The sequence below is a fragment of the Nanorana parkeri genome, unplaced genomic scaffold (genome assembly GCF_000935625.1).
Source record: "Nanorana parkeri isolate BGI_ZX_2015 unplaced genomic scaffold, ASM93562v1 scaffold29, whole genome shotgun sequence".
Taxonomy (NCBI): domain Eukaryota; kingdom Metazoa; phylum Chordata; class Amphibia; order Anura; family Dicroglossidae; genus Nanorana; species Nanorana parkeri.
Window position 1 is genome coordinate 466,850 of NW_017306297.1, and position 8,221 is coordinate 475,070.

Below are 8,221 nucleotides of genomic sequence, written 5' to 3' on the forward strand. Positions count from 1 at the left end.
TAAAGTGCTGTTTGGTTTGTAGCCAGATCATTTTTACATTTTTACATTCCACAAGTGTTTATTCTACATATACTCAGTACTCATCCTTTAGCCTCAGAATAGGCATATTACCTTGAGCTTCACAGTATAGGCGTTATCATGATCAGCTATATGTAGTTATTGTTCTCTATTGGGTTTTTTTTTCACAGGTGGATGGGCAGTTGGTGACCCTTCCAGTGCACCTGACACCAGATGTTGAAATATTTATAAGTGGAAATAATGTTGTGGTGACAACAGGCTTTGAACTAGAAGTGAAATTTGATGGAAATCACAGAGTACAGGTGAAAATTCCAGAGAAGTACTCTGGCAAAGTTTGTGGACTTTGCGGAAACTTTAATGGAAATGCAGCTGATGACTTCTTAAATCCAGATGGTCAACTAGAATCAAGTTCAGCAAATTTTGGTAACAGTTGGCAAGTTGACAATGATACAAGGTAAAATGTTTGTAAATTCATTACACTTTAATACAGGTTGACAAATACATTATGACTTGGAATGTTCATATACAGGTGAAACTCGAATAATTAGAATATCGTGCAAAGTTCATTTATTTCACCAATGTAACTTAAAAGGTGAAACTAATATATGAGATAGACTCATTACATGCAAAGCAAGATAGTGATTTGTCATAATTGTGATGATTATGGCTTACAGCTCATGAAAACCCCAAGACCCCCAAATCCACAACCTCAAAAAAGTAGATTATTACATGCAATCAATAAAACAAGGATTGTACATAGAACAATATCGGACCTCTGAAAAGTACAAGCATGCATATGTACTCAGTACTTGGTTTGGGCCCCTTTTACAGCACTTACTGCAATTACTTTTGCACGATATTCTAATTATTCGAGTTTCACCTGTATTAGATGTGATAAGACTTACGCAGGAATTATAAATATGTATTACAGATGCACACCAGGAGTTGACATTCATCCAAATTGTACCAACAATGAAAAAGACACTATTGTGAGCAACAGCTTCTGTGGACTAATCACTGACAAGAACGGTCCATTTAAAGATTGCCATGATGTCATTGACCCACTAGATTACTTTGATAACTGTGTTTATGACTTGTGTGAGATGAGCCTGGATCCAGAAATTCTGTGTAATAGTCTTCAGGCTTATGCAGAGTCCTGTCAGTCCAGTGGAGTTAATATTTTACCGTGGAGAAATAATTCCTTCTGTGGTAAGTGTGGTGAACCCCAATGTTATTGTCACTATGGACAAATATAGAGACTTTTTATTATTATTCTCAATGTTAAAGTGCACCTGAATTTAAAAAAAAAAATCTAAGTAGAGCAAGTGATCGACAAAAACATTAAAAATATGCATCTTTATTTCTCCACAGAACCGAAGTGTCCAGCAAACAGCCAATATGAGCATTGTGGAACCGCCTGCCCAGCTACTTGTGTCAATCCTGGAGCTCCATCCACATGTACTTTACCCTGCACTGAGTCTTGTATCTGTGACCCTGGATACATCCTTTATGGCACAAATTGTGTTCCAGATGACAAGTGTGGATGTTGGGATGACGATAAGCACCATCCTGTCGGCTCTGAATTCTGGACAGATGATACTTGCTCTACAAAATGCAAATGCCCCTCACCTGGAAGTGGATTAATATGTAATAATGATTCATGTCCCAGTAACCAGTATTGTGGAATATCAAATGGTGTTCCTGGCTGCCATTACTTTACATATGGTATTTGTAGAGTCCACAATGACCCACATTATGATACATTTGACAGACTCAATCATGAATTCATGGGCCTATGCACGTACACTCTTGCCAAACTCTGCAACAGTTCTTCTTCCTCTCCACATTATTTTAACATTGAAGCAAAGAATGAGCATCGTGGAGATCCCACGGTATCTTTTGTGAAGCATGTTCTTGTTGAAGTTTATGGCCAGAGGGTCAAAATCGTGAGAAATGAGAAAAATCGTGTTTTGGTAAGTAACATTTATCTTTTTAATATCTATCGCCATCTAAGAAAAGTATGTACTACTAATTCACATATAATATCCCAATCATATAATGACAGGTCAATGCTATCTGGACCTCACTTCCAGTAAGTTTGATGGATGGAGCAGTGAGTGTGACTTGGACTGGAAAGTATGTCAGTCTGCAGGCAGATTTTAAGCTGACAGTCTCTTATGATGTAGACACCTCTTTAGAGGTAAAACTTCCAAGTAACTACTCCAAACTGACCTGTGGAATGTGTGGTAACTTCAACAATCGTAAATCAGATGATTACATGATGCCAAATGGAGAACAGGCCAAGAACTCTGAAAAACTGGGACAGAGCTGGATGGTTGAGGATGATAATCCACTTTGTAATCTAGATGATCCACCTCCTCCACCTCCTCCAACTTGTCCACCAGGAAAAGAGGAGTTGTACAAGGGTGATGCATTTTGTGGTCTGTTGATAAGTAAAGATGGTCCTTTCCATGTCTGCAATTCTGTTATTAGCCCAGGAGGATTCCTTGATAGCTGTATCTTCGACATGTGTGCTCTGGATGGAGAGCCAGAAATTTTGTGTAGCTTGCTAGCAACATATGCTGATGCTTGTCAGAAGGAAGGTATATCCATTAGCTGGAGAAACAGCACTTTCTGTCGTAAGTATATCTTGTTGAAGCTTTAGTATCATCTTTAGTTATACTCTATATAGATTATGACTTGACATGTGATTACTGCTTAAAAATTGCAACATTTCACTGTTTAATCCTAAAATATAACATCGTTATTTGAAATATTCCTTAACCACGTGAAGACCAGGTGTTTAACCCCCTTCCTGGCCAGGCCTTTTTTACTATATTAACGATAAATTACTGACAATTCTTTTTTTTACATTTTGTTATAATACGTTTATTAATAGCCAATTTTTGGTAAAATATAAAAGACGAGGTCAAGTCGGGTAAATAGACACCGAACATGTCAAGCTTTAAAATTGCGCACAACTGTGAAATCGCAAAAAACTACCATACCCAAAATTGACCATAGGCGATGCTTTAAAAGCTTTTACCGCTCATCAGTTTAGTGTTATCAGTGATTGATGGCCCTAGAATTATTGCTCTCACTGCGACATTCGCGGCGATATGTAACATGTGCGGATTAATGGGTGCAATCATCGTTTTCAGCCGTATGTGCACCAATGCATGTTTGCACGCGTGTATGTATGGGTGTGGACTTTAACTTTTGTGGGTTTTTTCATTCTTTTTCATGTGTTCCTATTTTTTTTTTACTTAACTTTATTGTTATCATATAGTGAACTAACAAACCCCTCTATGTGATAGCAAAGAGATGTGGCAGGTCCTCTTTATGGAGACATTAGGGGTCTCCAAGACCCCTAATATCACCTAGGACCCCCCAAAGAAGCTGATGAAGCAGAGATCTGCTTCATTAGCTTCTCTGCAGCTTCTGAAGCTGGAGAGTGACACAAGAATGCGGAAGTGATGTAATATACAGTACATCACTTCTGCATTCATTCGGACAGTGGAGAGTTGACCAGAGGGAGATCGTGTACTGATCTCCCTCTTATCCCCTGTCACAGATCTCCCATGCTGGTCCCGGTGAGAGCTCTCACCAGGCACAGAGGAGCTCTATAGCCAGCGGATCACTTGTATTGTAACAAGCATCGTTGCCTGTTACAGCTCCTAGCTCGGCCGGCCGGGAGGCGGTCAATCTATATAAAGTGTATTTTTTTACATAACTATACTAAAACATTACAACACATTAATAGAAATTAAACTAAATATTTGGGATGTATCTTCTATATGTGTAAATGACTCACTATCATTTGCAATTTAATTATGGTGAAAATGATAAATAAATAATAAAAGTGGTTCAGAGCAATTTTACTTGCTCAAAGCTAACCAAATGTTTTTATTTTTAGCACCTGAATGCCCAGAAAACAGTCACTTCAACACCTGTGCATCTGCCTGTCCGGCCACATGTCTAGATCCACAACCACCAGAGAACTGCAGCCTGCCATGTTCAGAAGGATGTGAATGTGATTCAGGTTATGTCATCAGTGGGGGAACCTGTGTTCCTGAGTCACAATGTGGTTGCTTCTACAATGGCATATATTACAGAGTAAGTGAGAAGAAAATAAATATTTCAGTACTTTCAACTTCTGTACACATATTTCCTGTAACATATCTTGTCTTTGTCATTTGCAGGAGGAAGAAAAATTCATAACAGAGAACTGTGAGAGTGAATGTACATGTAAGGGAGAGAACAATGTAACCTGTAATCCAATGTCATGTAGTGGAGATGAAATCTGCAAGGTCCAAGATGGACTGTTGGGCTGCTACCCACCAAGCACAGCAATCTGCCACATATATGGAGATCCTCATTATACAACATTTGATGGCACAGTCCATCACTTCCAGGGATCTTGCACTTATACTGTGACCGAGACATGTGCTAATACCTCTCACAGCTTTAGTGTCATTACACGTAATGAACACAGAGGAAACCCAAGCTGGACCGCCCTTAACTCTGTCAACATTACTGTGGATGGAATAGAGATCTTCATTGAAAAAAACAATATTGTGCATGTACGTATAGTAAAAAGCCATTTCTCTATGTGTAATAAAGTGATACCCCTCTTTTGTTATTAAAGATACAAGCTTACAGTACCTCTTAGGTCTTTTACTCACACTTTATAGAATTAGAGAAGTGTATAAAGCCTGAGGGAGGTGCCTAAGTGACCTTAAAAGTTTGGAGGAGAAGATCTAATTTTTCTCTGCCAAAGTTTCACTTTTATTTACACATTCCCTACACACCGCCAACCTTTGAATGGACAGTGAAAGGAGAGGCAGCACACTGATGGGCTCATCTTTCTGTCACCCTACTCTCTTATTCTATCAACATGCTCCTTACACAGAAATACACATGATTAACTAATTGTGCTGCATCTCCCTCACTCTCTTTGAGCTCTGCTGTAGAGACAGCCTTTCATATCTGCTTGGAGTTTAATTGTAACATTATCATTTTATCTTGTTTATTGATCACATACATATGGGTTGCCTCTGCATTCAGCAGTAAAATGTCACTATAACCGATGATTTTGTCAAATTTCTTGGCTAAGTTTTTATTATAAAATAAACATTGTAAAGTACATAATGCTTTATTTAAAACCCTCTCTATGATGCAATATTTTTACTACCTTGTAAATATACCTTGTACCTATACATTTCATTTAATTTACATATTTTTTTTCTTTTTGTCAGGTTAACAATGCCATTGTAACACTTCCTGCTTATGTGTCAGGTATAAATATTACACAGAATGGCCGTTATGTTACAGTTAGTACCAACTTCGGACTTGAAGTTCAGTTTAATGGCGATCATGAGCTGTTTGTGAAAGTGAAAGAGAACTACAAAGGAGCATTATGTGGTTTGTGCGGAACATATAACGATGACCGCCATGATGACTTTATGACACCTGATGGCAGCATTGTAACTAATGTCAATGACTTTGGAAACAGCTGGAGAGTCCCTGATGATGGATGGACGTAAGTATCTGAATAATTACATGAAGAAGTGTGGATGTCTTGACTAAATTTGATGAGCAAATGCAGAGTGCTTTTGATATTATTTTTTAGATGCTTCTGAGGCCCTAAATCTTGCCCTGATACATGACTAGTGCAACCTGGTTCGAACGTCCTGTTATATATTCACAAATTTACCAGGAACTTTTAAATATTTTCATGTTATTTAATTTACAATTGTGTCTACAGTAAAAGCCTTTGTTAAGAAATGAATGAATTTTACCAGTACAATTTGCTAAAGTGAGACTCTCTATTTGACTTATTGAGATGCTTGGGTGAATTATTTTTAGGAGTTTAGTTTTGTTTAATGTATTGTTTAGTATATTTAGGGTAGTGTAGTGTATTCATGTATTTTTCTTTCTTTATTTTTTTGAAGTAAAATAATTATTGGGTTATTAAGGTAAATTGGGTTAACAAGTAAAATAACAAGATGGAGTAGTTGTTTTTACTTATGCATAGTTACTGGCCAGTTAAACCCCATTGCAACCCCAATGACTTTTGTTAAAAAAAAGTAATATAACTGAATATATGAACTAAATACATATCTTGTTCTTTAGCTGTGACTCTACCCCACCACCTCCACCTGTCTGTCCTCCCTCTGTGCAAGAAGAAGCAGAAAAAAAATGCTGGATCATTAGACAGAGCGATGGGCCGGTCAGGCTTTGTCATCCTTATCTCCGTCCACACCAGTACTTTGAGAGCTGTGTCTTTGACCAGTGTGTCACAGGAGGAAATGATGATCTACTTTGTGGTGTTCTGGAATCCTATGTAAAGGCTTGTGAAGCTTTGGGTATTATATTGGTTGACTGGATAAATAACACTCTTTGTGGTAAGACTAAAAAATGTTTTTATTGCATAGATGTTGTAGTGAAATTGTCAATATAAAATGACTCAAATGATGTTCATATGTTTACAGATCCAAACAGACCACCTACAACATCTACTACTCCAACTACTATTACTCCTCTTCCAAAGACTAGTTCCACCACAGTCCTCACAGCACCTGTTGTTTCAGGTAAATTATCTTATGGTATCGGGTAAATGTAGGCAGATTTTTCTTGAATTTCAGGCTGATTCTGATCAGAAGGCACGTAAGGATTAGGTATGGGACATGCATTGGAAATAGCTAAAGTAGTAGAGGGCTGGGGGCAATCTTAAAGGCTAACTACTCAATATAAAGTGCTGCTAGGGAAGCCTTCCTGTGTGGTTGCCAATCAAATGATCACCTTAATTAACCAGTCATAGTGAATATAGATTACAGAGAATGTTTGTTTTGGTTTCAAAAAGTTTTAATTACCCCTGGATTTAAAATAGATAAGGACTTAAATGTGATCCTTGAGGATGATGGGGGTAAGCAAGACAGAATTAAACAAAGTGTTCTCAAGTTTTGGGAGAATAAGGGTGGATCCTGTCATTTTCTCTGGCTGGAAAGGACCCATGATGTTTGCTTAGTTTGGTTTGTCTAGGCCTAGAAAAAGACCCACATTTTTCAGTGATACAATATTCATAATTAATCATATTTGTTGAAAGACAAATTCATTTATTGCCTAGAATCTTGATGAGAGACAATATGAAAAGGCTGATTTACTTAAGGAGAAGTGAATATTCACTTAAGAAATGTATCCTGTGATTGGGTATTCATTGTGTTGAAGGAGTTCATTGAAGGTTTTCAACTCCTTTAGAAAGTCAACCCTAATAATTTGGATGTGTGTGTGTGTGTTAAACCTAAGCTTTTCAAGTTTTCACTTTCAAGTTGTCATTAAAACTGTATTGGCTTAGACATTTAGGGGTCTATTCACGAAGCTGCCGAGGGCAGCCGAGTGAATGACCGATCAATACCATCAGCCTAATGATCATTTAGTTTCCTATTTATAGTCTATCTCAGGTACAACAGTACCACTAACACCAAAACCCACAACTACAACTAGTACCTGGGTTGCCTCTGCATTCAGCAGTCCAGGCACCACAGGTTTTTCTTCATAATACAGTACAGGAGATACTATCCAACACCCCTTTTCCCCCTCTCAGACCACAACCTTGTCAGTTTCACACTCACCCTGATGACATTTAAATATATATTTCTACTCCACAACTTATCCCCTCAGTGTTCTTGCATGTCACTAATCTACTAACTAACATATCAGTCTGGCTGTCACAACACTTCTTAAAACCCAACCTTTCAAAAACTGAGCTCCATATATCTCCTACAGCCCATGCACCTTCCCCCAACTTTTCCCTTGAGATCGATAACACAACTATACAACCCTCCCCCCATGCCAAGGTGCTAGGTGTCATCCTTGACTCGGACCTCACCTTTCTTCCCCACATCCAATCACTATCCAAATCCTGCTGCCTTCACTTTCGCAAAATACGCCCCTTCCTCACTAAAGAAACCGCTAAATTACTCATTCACTTACTTGTTATCTCCCGTCTTAACTATTGCAACACCTCCTCATTGGCCTACCACTACACAGGCTATCCCTCTTTCAGTTTATCATGAATTTTGCTGTTAGACTCATCCACCTAACCAACCACTCAGTGTCTGCAACCCCCTACCAACTGCCCAAAGGATACAATTCAAAATATTAACAACGACTTACAAAGCCATCCACAACTCTGCCCCAG